Source organism: Panthera uncia (genome assembly GCF_023721935.1).
Source record: "Panthera uncia isolate 11264 chromosome B3 unlocalized genomic scaffold, Puncia_PCG_1.0 HiC_scaffold_1, whole genome shotgun sequence".
NCBI lineage: Eukaryota > Metazoa > Chordata > Mammalia > Carnivora > Felidae > Panthera > Panthera uncia.
The window spans coordinates 36,892,238-36,899,250 of record NW_026057582.1 but is presented as its reverse complement, the minus strand read 5'-3'; the positions used below and the strand labels follow the sequence as shown (position 1 = coordinate 36,899,250).

Here is a 7,013-nt window from a genome sequence, read left to right as displayed (position 1 = left end):
AAAAAAAAAAAAAAAAAAAAAAAAAAAAAAAAAAAAAAAAAAAAAAAGATTATGTAATCTCTACCTATACCACTCAAACATTATTGCAAATTATCTGTAGGCTTTAATGAAAAAGTAATGGCAACCAAATTGTATTAAATAGCAATTTCTAACATGCTCTATTTAGTTGAGGGTCTGAAATTCAACAGAAGTGAGAAAAAGAAATCAGAGGCTGAAAAAGTCACCAAAATCTATAAGTAAAATTAGCCTCTTTAATTTCCAATTCTTGTTTTGATGGCTAGATAAGAAACAAAAAATGCAATATAAATATATGCATTATATATGCAATATAAATATGTATGCCAAAACATAATAATGCATGTGACAGCTTCATAAGCATAAACTGCAAATAATAATAATAATAACAGTGTAGAAATGTTTTTCCATAAGCTTTTCAGAAAATTTAAAATATTTATATACTTCCACTTAGCAGTAGCTGACCGATCCATTTTGCCCCCTGAAACAATACATTAGTGATCTTTTTCCCAATTTCAATGTGTCACGACCTAGTTTATCATGTTTAGCACTTACTAATACCACTCTCTGTCCTGTGTATATCAGGTTTCCTATGTCCACTTACACTATCAAATGGTGTTACCTGCAGCTGCCATATCTTTCCCCTAATGCCCTGTAATTCATTTCCAGGCCTCCCAGAAATCAGGTTCTGTGGACCACCCAGAGTGGCATTCAAACACACATACAAAAGAGCTTGAAATAAAGATAAAAACAGAGAGGGAGGCAAACCTTAAGAGATTCATAAATACAGAAAATAAACTAAGGGTTGCTGGAGGGGAGGTGGGTGGAGAGATGGGTTAAGTGGGTGATGGGCATTAAGGTGGGCACTTTTCTTCAGGACAAGCACTAGGTGTCCTATATAAAAAAGATAAAGCACTGGGTACTACTCTTGAAGCCGAGACTATATGGTATGTTAATTAACTTGAATTTAAAGAAAAAAAGAAAAGACAAAAAGAGCTTGATTCTGGGGCACCTGAGGGCACAGTCTGTTGAGCAACTGACTTCAGCTCAGGTCATGAGCTCCTGAGTTCCCGCCTGCATCCTCAGCTCAGAAATCCTGTCTCCCTCTCCCTCTGCCCTTCCCCCGCTCACGCTTTCTCCCTTAAAAAAGAATAATAAAAAAAAAGTGCTTGATTCTATTCCTTGGATTCCTCGTTACATTTTTACCCTGGGTTATGGTTTCTAGGAAATCTGCATTACGTCTTCTCAAACAGAACATTTTCCTCTAATGGACGCTGTCTTCCATGCTTCACAACTCTCTTACAGAATCACATATTCAGTTTGTGAATTCCTAGTAAATCAAATTACCTTCAGAGTGCACATCAACTGAAACAATGTTGAAAATAAAGAGTTATTAAGTCCTGCACCCGCATCACATTAAAGGATTAAACTGCTATTTTCAGATTCATACTCTCCTATTCCCAAGCCACCACCAGCTCACTTCATCATAAGTTTTACGTCATTGTACAATTTACTAAAACCTTGCTAATACGTCATTGCTTCAGGTCAGTGAGTCACTGATACGCACGAAGAATAATAAAGGATTACCAAGGAGATGGGCCACATTCTTCCCTATCACAGGTCTTAGAATCAAGCTGAGGGGAAAAAAAACACACAAAGGAAATAATAATATCCTCTCAGATAGGCAAAATTCTACAAGTAAAATTCACTCATGTCTCTATTCCCATTTATTCCTTATAACCACCCTGTGGTGTAAGTAATTAGGTATTCCTTCCTTTTTCTTACAGACACAGAAACTGAGAGCCAGAGTAACCATCCCAAAGGCTCACAACAAACATATCCTAAGGAAGGAATAAGACCCCAGGTCCCACAACAAACGGTATGTGTTCATGAGCACATACAAAGCAACAAAAGAAAAATAACTTCAATTACATTAATGTGCACTCATGTACATAAATGAAGATGAAATACGATGAAGATATTCATTAGAGTTGCTTTGGAATAATTACTTTTTTAAAAAAGGCCCAAAATGGGAGTCACTTGTGCTAAGCCCGCCCGTGTCACGGAACCGAGACTTAACATCAACTTGATTGCAGTTTCAGCCTCTCCCAGGAATGTAATCTTAACCAGTCCACCTGGAATTACCTGGTCAGCACTAATGAAGTAACCTTCCTGATAGACCCCTGGCCTTCCCCTAAATGAAGGTGACGTTGCCTGAAATAACCCATTCTTTGCTAATATGTCCTTGTCTTGCCGCCTTCTGCCTATAAAAGTCTTCTGTGTTGTACAGCTCCTCAGAGCTCCTTTCTATTTGCTAGATGGGAAGTTGCCCAACTCATGAGTCATTGAATAAAGCCAGTATGGCCTTTAAAATTTACTCGGCTGAATTTTGCTTTTTAACATAAGGTTTCCCTGAAGAAGTATGTTCCAGAAAGTTGGATGTCATATAATAGATAATACAGAGTTGATCCACAGGAACTAAACCAGAAAGAAGCCAAAAATGGATAAAATAATGTGAGCAAAGAAACTGATGGACATGTGGGTACATCTAAATAAGTATTGAAATTAAATAAGACAACAATTGGGGCACCTGGGTAGCTCAGTCAATTAAGCAACCAATTCTTGGTTTCCATTCGGGTCATGATCTCATGGTTCATGAGTTTGAGTCCTGCATTGGGCTCCACGCTGACAATGAGGAGACTGCTTGGGATTCTCTTTCTGCCCCTCCCCAGCTCACGCTCTCTCTCTCTCTCTCTCTCTCTCTCTCGCTCTCTCGCTCTCACTCTCGCTCTCGCTCTCGCTGTCTTGCTCTCGATCTCTCTCTAAGAAACAAACTCTCAATAAATAAATAAGACTACAATATAATAATTAAAAGGGAAAGTTAAAAAATATAGATCCAAAATACAAGACAGTAATTTCAAAGATGAGATGAACAAAGGTCCTTGAATTAATTAGGAAAAGAGTAAAGATACTAATAAGCCACATAGTGATGCTAGAAATGTTAAGAGTAATCAGGGGCACCTGGGTGGCTCAGTGGGTTGAGCATCCAACATTGGCTCAGATCATAATCTCATGGTTCGGGACTTCGAGCCCCATATTAGGCTGTCTGCTGTCAGTGCAAAGCCTGCATCAGATCCTCTATCCCCTTTCCTTCTGCCCCTTCCCCACTCATTCTCTCTCCCTCTCTCTCTCTCCCTTTCTCTCTCTCAAAAGTAAACATTTAAAAATAAATAAGTAAAATTTTAAAATATTTTTAAAAAGAAATGTTAAGAGTAATCAATTAACAGAAAAACTTCCAAACTAATGGAAGATATCCAGTAGGTGAGAGAAAAAAATCAATCCAAAAAATAGAAGAAAAAAGAAAAAAGGAATAAAAACAGAGAGAAAAGAACAAACGTATTTTAAAGTAGAGAATAAAATGCTTTATGTAAATAAAAATGCAATTAATCTCAAAATATATGCATAGATTAAGCTTGTCAGTTAAGACTCTCAGAATTTACTGCTTCCAATTCTGTGTCTCCCTCTCTGTCTGCCCTCCCCTGCTTGCTCTCTGTCTCTGTCTCTCTCTCTCTCTCTCAAAAAAATAATATACATTTTTTAAAAAGCCTCTCAGAATCTATATAAGATAAAGATACAGCTAGAGTTTAATAATTTATAATAATAAAATTTAAAAGATATATCTATATATGCCAATACTAAATGAAAGCTAATTTAGCTTTATTGATATCAAGTTAAATAGATCTTGAACAAAAACAATCATTAAGGACAAAGAAAGTTAGACAATAATGTTGAGGAAATCTCCCAGACAGTATAGCAAAAATAGAAAGTGTTGGAAAATTGGAGAGAAGAAAAAAAGAAAACTAGAAGGCCAGTCCAATCCACATAATGTCTGAATAAAAGGAATACCAGCAAGAGAAAAGTGAGGAGAAGGGTGGAGAAAATAATTTCAGGAAAAAGAAATTAAGACATAAGACACACTTTTCCAGATTGAAAAGGGCCACCATCAGTGCCCAATAAAACTGATGAAAATGGACCCCACACTAAGGCATATCATCAGAAAGTTTCAAAATCCAGAGACAAAGAGAGCACACCAAACTTCCAGAAAGAGAGAACAGGTGCCATGTAAAAGGGCCAAAATCCTAGTGGTTACAAGTTTCTTAACAGTTTTTAGAAGATGGACTACAATGACATTATGTCTTTCAAAATTCTGAGGAGAAATTTTCTCTAGCCTAGAATGTTATAAGTAGCCAAATGGTCGATCATGTGGGAGGTGGGAGTAAAAAGATTTAAGAAAATGATGTTGATAGGGGCACCTGGGTGGCTCAGTCGGTTGAGCTTCTGACTTCGTCTCAGGTCATGATCTCACAGTTCGTGAGTTCAAGCCCCACGTCGGGCTCTGTGCTGACAGCTCAGAGCCTGGAGTTTGCTTCAGATTCTGTATCTCCCTCTCTCACTGTGCCCCTCCCTCATTCATGCTCTGTCTCTCTCTCTCTCTCAAGAATACATAAAACATTAAAAAAAAATTTTTTTTAATGATGTTGATAGAATATTGCTTGCATCGATGTAATGAGAGAAGATTTAAACAATTGGCAGAGAGCTTAGTGTTTGAATTAGTGGTAAGTACATAAAACCAAGCAAACAATAAACCCAGACATTTATTAATGCTCGGGAAAATGCAAAGTGCAGGAAAACAATCATAGCATGTTTAAGGTTCCATATCTGTAGTAATAATGTTGTGAACACCTAATATTTATTGAACCAAAAGGATGATATACCTGTATTGTGAGAACTAGGTGATGGGAAAAGTGCATGGACATAGTAAGAGTAGGGAGAAAATGCCATTTGCGAAGTCAAAGACAAGGCCTCAAACTGAAAAACCAGGGATGCCTGGGGGAGCTCAGTCAGTTAAACATCTGACTCTTGATCTCAGCTCGGGTCTCGATCTCAGGGTCATGAGTTCAAGCTCCGATACTTTAAAGAACAATTAAAAATTAAAAAAAGAAAAAGAAAAGAAAAACCAAGAGGTAGGTAGGTGATCTTGTTGTTTGCTGACATGCAAGCAATAATAAAAGAATCTCCTAAACAATGCGAAAGTGGTTGGCTCTAGGGTTGTTGTGTTTTGTTTTTTGTTTTCCAAAATGAGGTAATGTCAATCATTCTGCATAGAAGTTTTACCAATTTACCTTCCCCTTGGGCAATGTATGAGAATACCCACACCTTCACTTTATTAGTTCACGTCTGCTACAGAGTGCTGCCAAGTCAGGGTTACATGTGCAAGAGTTTTACTGAGATGAATACCTGGGAAAGATAAAGGGAAGAGGGAGGAGGCTTCAGACCACAATGCAGGTCTGACATGTCTGAAGAGGTATTGGGTAGAACAGTCTCAGACCACAGTACAGGTAAATGGGGAGCCCCAGAGCAAATGCTACTCAATAGAGGAGTTCTCCATTGAGCAGGAGTCGACTAACTAGACTGTTTACCACCATTCTTAATTATTGGCTAAGAGTAGCCTTGCGGAAATATGGCGTCAGTGTATGAAATGCAACAGACCAGAAAATGCAGCAGCTGTCAGTCAAAAAAAAAAAAGCCTTTATTCATACCATTTGTGTCTTTCTGGGTGTAAATACTCCCACTGCAGCCATGGCCAGTTTCAAGCTACTAGTGTGACAGTGTGATAACTCACTAAATGAATGCTGAGTTCGAAAAACATGCTAACAGTTGTCTTTCCCAAACCAAGAGCTGGTTCCAGGAAGCCATGAATTGTGCTCTGGGTGGCAGGTTTTCATGAAGGAAGATCTGAGCAGTGCACCTTCTTAGCCACCATACTCACCATCCTGGTGTGTTAGCAAAGTTCTTGTTTGGTTTTTGGTTTTTGGTTTTGTTTGGGGTTTTTTTTTTTTGGTGTTTTCTTTTGTTTTGTGTTTTTTGTGAGAGAGAGAGAGAGAGAGAGAGAGAGAGAGAGAGAGAGAGAACTATCGCATGTGGGGGAAGGACAAAAGGAGAGAGAGAATCTTAAGCAGGCTCCGAGCTCAGCAGGTAGCCTGATGTGGGGCTTGATCCCATGACCATGAGATCATGACCTGAGCAGAAATCAAGAGTCCAACACTCAACCAACTGAGCCACCCAGGTACCCAAACTAAGCTTTGCTTGTAACAACCTGAAAATAGTATGTCAGTGTATAGTTTTACTTTGCATTTTACTTAATATGCATGAGGCTGAGGATCTCTTGATATATTTATATATTATGTCAAATACATTTATTATTTTGTAACACATTTAATGTATCTTCCCTTTTATGAGCTGAGCCAATCTTTTGATTCTTGTTATTAAAATATTGGTGTCTATGTTCTAAATGACTGAAATCTTAATATATAAATTCATATAGTAAGTGAAATATAACTTCTATCATCTCCTTATCATATTTCACATTTTCAAAATAAACTCCTCTCAACCCTTTCCAGAGGGTAAATAGGAAAGAAATAAATGTACCTTTAAAAGCTTGATGTAAATGGAATCTAAAATTATAAAATAATTTACTATCATTGCTCTTTTTTCTGTAATTTTTAAACTAATGTGTATGGCATCAAAACACAATGTCTGCACTTAACTTTCAGGGAAATAGGGTTTTTTTTAATAATATTAAAGTTAAGTGAGCATAGAAATTGTATGGAAAAAAGTCACCGAATAGTTTCTATCTACCTCCCAACATACATAGAATAACAACAACAATGTAGTGGAGAATTTTCCATCTGAGCAGCCGACAAGGACAGAGTAGAATCTTTAGGGAAATTAAGTTTGTAATATTATCATTATGAACATATTTTAATAATAGATGCATTCTATATTGACTCATTTTTATGTTATTAGTTGAGATTATTGGTTGCATCCTATTAGCTTGATGTAGCAAGTTGAAAATCACCCACTATTAAGTTAGAAGTTAGGAAGCTCTGGATAAAGTGGTCTTTTAAGACATTACATATTTTAAGTATTTGTAATTG

The 7,013-nt window shown here is 37.1% G+C and overlaps 1 protein-coding gene across 1 annotated transcript in view; it reads right to left on the bottom strand.

The window, feature by feature from the left end:
* Window positions 1–7,013, bottom strand: part of LOC125909447 (potassium voltage-gated channel subfamily H member 5-like) — a 94,201-nt gene that overhangs the window by 17,035 nt on the left and 70,153 nt on the right. The window lies entirely within an intron of this gene.